This window comes from Quercus suber, unplaced genomic scaffold, assembly GCF_002906115.3.
Source record: "Quercus suber isolate HL8 unplaced genomic scaffold, Cork oak 2.0 scaffold_263, whole genome shotgun sequence".
Classification (NCBI taxonomy): Eukaryota; Viridiplantae; Streptophyta; class Magnoliopsida; order Fagales; family Fagaceae; genus Quercus; species Quercus suber.
The window spans coordinates 589,833-598,320 of record NW_027069719.1 but is presented as its reverse complement, the minus strand read 5'-3'; the positions used below and the strand labels follow the sequence as shown (position 1 = coordinate 598,320).

At 36.2% G+C, this 8,488-nt stretch overlaps 1 pseudogene; it reads left to right on the top strand.

Annotated features, from left to right (window-relative positions):
* The first annotated feature begins 3,507 nt into the window (after positions 1–3,507).
* LOC112025812 (amine oxidase [copper-containing] alpha 2, peroxisomal-like) lies at positions 3,508–5,539 on the top strand (annotated as a pseudogene).
* Positions 5,540–8,488: the final 2,949 nt, after the last annotated feature.

The window sequence follows — 8,488 nt, the reverse complement described above, 5'->3', positions numbered from 1 at the left end:
AGCTTCAAGGTACACTCTCTGTTTCTCTAATTCTGAAATTCACTTTATGCATGTTATCAATATCGAACGAAGTAGATCCGTTTTAAACTTATTTTCCGCTGCATTTATCTTTATATCCTTCAGAGCATCCAATCCACAAGGCCGTCCAAGAGAGGGGACCATACAGCATTAACAATGCTCTCATTAATGGTTTCGTAACTGACGAGCTCCAACGGTCAATAAGGCTAGTCATGAGCTAGTTAAACCTCCATTTAAATTTAGGCAGACATTGCTCAAAACAGCCAAGAGAGCCATTAAGAGGCCACCGACAATTACACTCACAATAAGGCTCCCAATAGCTATACTAAGGCTATAAATAAGCCACCGGTTCAGAATGAATCCCACATCATCTGGGAACTGCCCTAAGCCCCCTTTTTTTTTTTTTTTTTTTTTACCATATAAAGTCATAAAAGGTACTTTTTCAAGAAGGGAGAATTCCAATGGAAAACACACAAGATTCACTAGAAAATCGCGAATCAAAGATGGAGTTTTTCACAAAACATCCTCAAGTTAAATTTTGCTTGATTGATACCTTTTTTGGTCTTGATCTTTGAGTTATAAATTTACTAACTCATATTTGATTTGGTTGTAAACAGACTGACTAAAGGGAATAGTCAAAATCAAGTTCTGAAGAGTCCTAGTGTTGAGGTAAAGTTTCTAACTTTGGCACTTTGCTTTTCTTTGTTTTTCTTTTGTTTTTATGTTTATATATATATATATATATATATGTTTTATAGTTTTCTTGTTTCTTTTATGTTTTCTTTGTTTTTTGTTTCAGTTTTCTGGGTTTAAGGTTTAGGGTGTGTACGCGTGCGCATGCAGCTTGCAACTTGCATGCATATGCACACTCAAAGAATGCGTACACATGCCCTATGAATGCACATGCATGCCCTATGTATGCACACGCATACTCTTGCCCAGAAATCCTGAATTCCATTCTGTTTGTTTATATTTTGTTTAATTTACATGTTTAGCCTCTATTTAACTTAGTTTTCATATCTGTTTAGTTTATTCTATTTTGTATCGTTGTGGGCGCAGCAATTTTCTCCTAAAAAGGAGAGTACGCCTTAGCCAAGTGGACCGGAGCAGAGAAAAGATGGAGTCGCCACCTAGATTAGGTCTAGGAACCATAAATATAGGACCCTTACGTGGAATGACTAATATTACTACCAGAGTGTGGGTTCGGAGTTTAGGTATGGGGATGGGAAGGTGTTAGGCACCCAACCCCACCCGACCCGTGAGTCGGCTTCCAATCATTATGTCTTACGTCTTAATCTTATTAAATGCTCATTTAATATTGTTATCTATACCCACACACACACTAGCATACATCTAGCAATCAATATGGCATCAATCATCCCAAAACCCTAACATACATCTATCATGGCAACTCACATCAAACCTAGCATACATCTATCATGCATATCATATCATCTCATCCAAGGCAGCAAGTAAATAAAGATATCACATGGTCATGGCAGCATTAAAAAATTATTAGAGAGCATCAAGAACATCAAGAACATAAACATATTCGAAGTTCATACATCATATCCCAATCAAATGCATGTACATATGAATGCATGCCTTACCTCACTTACCTTATTGCATTACAACACCTACGCATCAATGCATGATCATATCATATGCATGTTCATGGTAGAATAAAGTAAACATTGGAAGAAAACCCTAATCTAACATGTTAAAGGCAAACAAACAATCAATCAAAGAAACAGAGACTCAAAAACATAAAGAAAGGTCAATACAAAAGCATGTTATATAAATGAAATAAAGAAACAGAAGCAAAAAACTTGGATTAAGGTTTTTAGGCACAAGTATGTGTGGGCATACATAGGCTTCTGTACGCATACTTCAAGTCTATGTACGCATGCTTCTTGCATGCGTACGCATACACGCACAGAAAACCCTAGCCCAAAAACTAGAAATACATAAAACAAAGCAAAACCTAAAACAATAAAACTAACAACTTAACATGCTTTTTTAATATAATATGAAACAACCTACACTAACAACAAAGATATCTAAAACAAACAAAACATAATCTGTTCCTAAACATGTATTGGATCTAACAACAAACAAGAACAACACTTAACACATCGAAATATGTTCATCGATATATCCAATCATTCAACTCTCCAATCAAAATATGGTGAGACATAACAAAACAAAACCAAACAAAGAAAAGCATATTTCTAATCATATATAACAAATAAATAAATTAAGAACAACAAGAACACAAATTATAAAATATCCAAATTAAGGAAGAGCCATGAAGAAAGACTTGCCTTCTTATGGAACACAACTTGGTTGATATTTTAACCTGCCCATTAGTGCCTACACAACAAGATCGAATGATAATAAAGGGACTCAAATATATCAATAGTCCATTAGTAATCACAACTCAGAAATACAAATATCTTCTTGAAAAGATTGTTTGAAAAAGGTTTTGAAAGAGCTTAGAAAATAGTTTTAGCCATAATGAGTAATAAAGTTAATAATTTTAGTCCCTAGTCCCAATGATGGGCTTGACATGTCTAAAAAAAGGTAATTGAAGTTATTTTGATAATTTGGAAGTAATCATAACCCAAAAGTGCTCAAATTGCTTTGAAAACGATACTGAAAAATAACCTTTGCTCACTATTTTGACCATAAATTTTGATCTACAAAGCATTTTTTAGTGAGGTTTTTTCATTGGAAAGTATACATCCTAGGCTTCAATTTGAACACTAATTTGGCCTAATTTGGACTTATATTGAGTGAGTTATGACCATTTGAAGTTAGGCTAGCCTCGTAGTCAAAATTAGGGTTTCTGGGGACACATGTGTGTGCTTCCCTAAACCTGATACGCAGGCCAATTTCCAGAAGCCAGAACTTCGTTTTTTAGGGCTAAAGCCTCCCTTTTGATTGGGCCCTAGCCCTTAGACCCTTTGGTTCCAAAACCCTCAAAATGAGTCTGAAAACCCTAGTTTAAACATCAAAATACAACCTTACGTCTCCAAATCAAAACCCTAGCTAGAGAAAGTGGAATTTTCACCTAAACTCTTCCAAAACTCTTTTCTAACTTTGAACTTTCTGCACACACATCATTGAGCACGTTTTTGTCTTTTCAATACCACTGTTGTTAGAGCCGTGTCAAAATTTCCAAAAAAAAAAAAAAAAAAAAAAAAGGAAGGAGAAAAGGAAGAGACACCTTCAGACATGAACTTTGGGCATGTCTTACTAGTACTCATGTCTGAAACGTGTTGGACTCGAGTATTGGACCAAAAATGATGTATCTGTGCAACATAGGTTGACCGTTAACTCATTGTTATTCAATCTATTGTACTGTATTACATTTATAACTTACTCAACTAGGGTTTATACTTTATAACTTTATATATTAGAAAATTCTAAGTTAATTCTACCACTAATTTATAATTCAGGCCTCAAGTGGAAAAAGGGAATGAAAACATGTCACTCATTTGGTACAGAGCTACATAAATGGCTATTATTAAAGGGTCCTAACCTTAGAACTTTTTTTTTTTTTTTGTTAAATTGCTTAGTGTGAGACTAGAGATACTACAACACAAATTACAAAACTTATTGCAATTTTGACCTAATCCTTATTAAAAGGGTATGACTAGGACTACATGTTCTTGAACCCGAAAAAATAATTAACAAGCCTCCATTTTTCTTTGTGATTAGTTGGGCCAACTGGAAATTCCATCTAGGGTTTGACGTTCTTGCTAGTCCGATAATTTCTCTAGCATCAATTTATGACCTGGAAAAGAAAAAATATCGTTGAGTTTTGTATAGAGGATTCATATCTGAGATGTTTGTGCCATACATGGACCCATCAGAGGAATGGTACTACAAAAGCTATTTTGATAGTGGTGAATATGGGTTTGGTCTATCTACAGTGTCACTCAAGGACTTTGTCGATTGTCCTGCCAATGCAGTATTTTTAGACGCATACTTTTCTACTAATGATGGTACACCAGCGAAGATATCTAATGCCTTTTGCATTTTCGAAAATCATGCTAGAAATATAATGTGGTGTCACACTGAATCGAGTATTCCTCGGAAAGTTGTAAGTGATATTTTTCTATGATTGTTGTTATTGTTGCTGTATTGTTTGGCCAGGTAGTAGTTTTATTTGACATTATATGGTATTGCAGTTTACAGAAGTTAGGCCAGAGGTGAGCCTAGTGGTGAGGATGGTCGCAACAGTGGACAACTATGATTACATTATTGATTGGGAATTCAAGCCAAGTGGCTCCATTAAATTGGGGGTATTTTATCAACTTGAGAATTATTTTTTGAAAAATATTACAATCACCAATAAATCTCATAACAAATTTTACAATTGTTGAGGTAGTAAATTTTTACAACAAACATAATTTCTTTTTTGTACATTAATCATAATTTCTCACTACAACAATTGTGAAATTTTTTGTAACTTTAGACTTACTGTTGTTTTTCAACAAACCTTTTTTTTTTTTTTTTGGGTACTATGAGTTAAAAGTATGTCTTCCTACCTCACAAACTTGAGTACAATGGAAACATCAATATTGACTTCTTTGTCTCTTATACTGTGAGCCTTTCTCAAATTATCTTAACAGATTGGACTAACAGGAATTATAGAGGTGAAGGGTGTGGCATATACTCACACAGATCAAACAAAAGAGAATGTGTATGGCACATTGTTAGCAGAAAACACTATTGGTGTCTACCATGACCACTTCTTAACGTACTATCTTGACCTTGATGTGGATGGTGAAGATAATTCCTTTGTCAAAAAAAATTTGGAAACAATCAAAGTAACTAACCCTTGCTCGCCAAGAAAAAGTTATTGGACAGTAGTGAGTGAAACTGCTAAAACTAAATTTGATGCCCGAACTCAGTTTGGCTTGAAAAAAGCTGAGCTAGTAGTTGTGAATCCTAATAAGAATACAAATGTTGGGAACAATGTTGGTTATCGTCTAATTCCAGGATCAGCAGCACACCCTCTCATGTCATACAATAATTATTTACAAATTCGAGGAGACTTCACTAATAATCATGTGTGGGTTACACCGTATAACAAGTCCGAAAAATGGGTAGGAGGACTTTATGTTGATCAGAGTCATGGAGACGATACCTTAGCAATTTGGAGCCTCAGTTAGTATTGATAAATAAAAATCTTCTATCCCACTTTTAAAGTTTGCTAGCTAGAACTTCACAAGATAGTAATTATTGATTATGGTAATTGCGACCAATGTTTTCTAATGCACCTTTTTTTTTGGGTATATGAATGCACAGGAATAGGAAAATTGAAAACAAGGACATAGTATTATGGTACACCATTGGATTTCATCATGTGCCTTCCCAGGAAGATTTTCCAGTGATGCCAATCTTTGGTGTTGGGTTTGAGCTCCGGCCAACGAATTTCTTTGATAGCAATCCAGTCCTTAAAACAAGACCTCCATATATTGTACAATGGCGGCCTAACTGCACCAACTAACTATGAGATTTTACATGGCGGTGTAGTAAATAAAGGAGTTCAATAATGATATCCTTTGTCATTGATTATCTTTGTGGATTTTACATTATAGTATTCAATCAGTTTTAAGACTAACTTAATTATTATAAGGTTAATAATAAAAGTCTCAAGTTAAACAGATAATCATCTTTATCTTGCAAGTGTGGAAATTTAAAGAAGACATAGCTTAGGAAACCCATGAAACAAAATAGTTTCACAGGAAAAACCTAAGGAAACTTAACCTAATCAATCCCAAGGTGAATAGATTTACAATCAAATAGAACTATAGAAGTTTATAGACTGTGTATGGTTTTAGACCCCTTAAAACACAACCAGATTGGTTAGCCTAGATTAATTAGCCAAGTTGTTACTTAGTCAAATTAAACAATTCTAGGTTAAAACAATCAAACAATAATATCAAGATATAAAGCAGCGGAAAATAAATGAACAAAAGATATGATGACCCAGGAAACTACACAGTAAAAACCTGGGGAGGATTTGACCTAGCTATCCTCAAGGTAAACCTAAATCCACTATGCGAAAGAATCGAAGTTCATACAGAAGGACTACAAGCTCCCTGCTTGACTTCCTAATGCTACCCACCAGTAGAACTTACTGACACGACCACGTGCAAGCTCCGAATCCACGGACTCTTTCTTTCTTGGATTCTTCAATCAGCTACAAGCACCCCCGCTTGATTATCTTTAAGCTTCAATGGTAGCAACCAAGTTGATTATCAAGATGTAGATAATATCTCCAACTTGAAAACCCTAAGCTTTGTGTAAAGGAAAACTCCTCAAAGATCTCACAAGAGATTTATACAAAACAGCAATGTATGAGCAACAATACAATTGGAGCAACCTTCAAAAATGTGGCTAGGGTTTTGTTTATATACCTAGGGTAAAAAACATAAAACCCTAAACGTTTAATGAAGTAGGGCTGAGTTGGAAATTCTGTAGAAAAAATAACCTGTGCGATTTTCGATCGATCTAGTCTATTCTTCGATCGATCGAGCCAGGCCGAAAGTCCCAAGTACTTCTGCAGCCACTCGATTCCAACTTTACAATAATAAACCAACTTTGAGCAAGCCTAAACAGGACTAAATACATTGTTTTGATCATGGTTTGCCAACATTACAAATTAGAGTTCTAAATACATAAAATCCTAAAACCTTAGAACCTAACAAACTCCCCCTTTGGCAATCCGTGACAAAACTCTAATTAAAAGCTCAAAGTTTTACAAGTAAAAAGCCCTTTACAAAGAAATACTCATAAATTTCAAATTCAGCCTAACTACTATCCATCGGTTGCAAGTGTAGACAGAAAAGAATAAAACAACAGGTATAACAAACGCATAAACGCATGTGTGACAAAAAAGAATAAAACAACAAGTATAACATTCTTGTAAGATTCACACAACACAAAATAAAGACATATATAAATGATCAACTCATAAATATAAATCAATAAGCAGTGAATCACAAATCAACAAGAATCAATAAAAAAATATAACAATCAATGTTACTCCCCCTAACATGAATATCCCCAAAAAATGATATACAAAGTGAAGCACCTAGATACAATCTAAAAAACTTCACAAGTAACAAAAATCTTCCCCTAACAACAAAAATCTCCCCCTAACAACAAAAACCCTCTACAAGTCAAAACTCCACTCCCCTTTTTTGTGACGGAATGCCAAAGAGCAATCATGAGTCGCCATCAAAAGGAGGTGGTGAGGGTGAATGAAGACGCGCTAAATCGGCTCGGAGAGCACGAATCTCATCTAGTAAGTCCACCAAAATCTGACCATGAGCCGCCTGAACGGTCACGACAGTCTCCAAAGTACGACGAACATCAAAGTCGGTCGAAGGAGGTGGAGGAACATCAGCAGCAGCAGCATCATCACCAACTGGATTAGGAACATCCTTACCAGCAGTACCTGTAGAAGAAGAAGGAGGAGGAGCGCTACTAGACGGCTCGGACCTAGGGTGTTTAGAACCAGCTCGAAGATGAGCGGCCCTCTGTCTAAGAAAAGATGCACCTATGGGAGCTATCACATGAACAGGCTCAGAGGAAGGGAAGTCACTAAGGTCAAGATGGAGCAAAATCCTATGAATAAAAATAGGATGAACAAGGGCATGAGAAGAAGATGAACTCTTATAAACATCGTTCAAAGAACGAAGAAAGAGATGGGGAAAACTAATAGGAGCATCAGTAACCAGAGCGTACAAAAAGACACACCGCTCAAGAGAAATAGTGTGAACATGAGAAATGGGCCAGATGGAATGACAAGCTATCCTAAAGAACAGATAGTGCAACCCGGAGAGCTCAGCAGAAGTGATCCTAGGATCAGAACCCCACTGGACAGAAGTCCTAGTGATGTAAGATAAAACATCGCTCAGCTCGGGAGACTCGTCATAAGGATAGACAGGATCCCTAACCAACGGTACCCTTAGAGCATCAGCCACTACCTGAGGAGTAATGGTGTACCCTACACCTCGTATCCAACTCTTTACTAAAGTGTTGGAATCATAGACGTGGATAGAAATGTTCGAATAGAACTCTCTAATCAAGGCAAACGGTGGAGGAGGATCAGAAATGTCTAACAAGGGTAACCAGCCCCGACGCTCAAAGTTTGCCCTAATGGCAGGATCTAGCTCATCTAACAAAACAGAATGCTCAGCCCAAATCTTTCTCTTAAAATTAAGTTTCATAAAAAGATCTTGGTTTTTCTCACTCGGAAACCTCTCACGGTCAAAGGAAGGAGGGGATGGAGAGGAAGAGGGAATGGACCTACGGGCTCTAGTCTTCCTAGGCATGATGCTAAGGAAAGGACAGAGACACAAAAGAGAAAACCAAGGGCAGACTGCAAGTTAGCAACAAAAATAATAGAATAAAAATCTATATGATGCATGAACAGATATAATGCCAT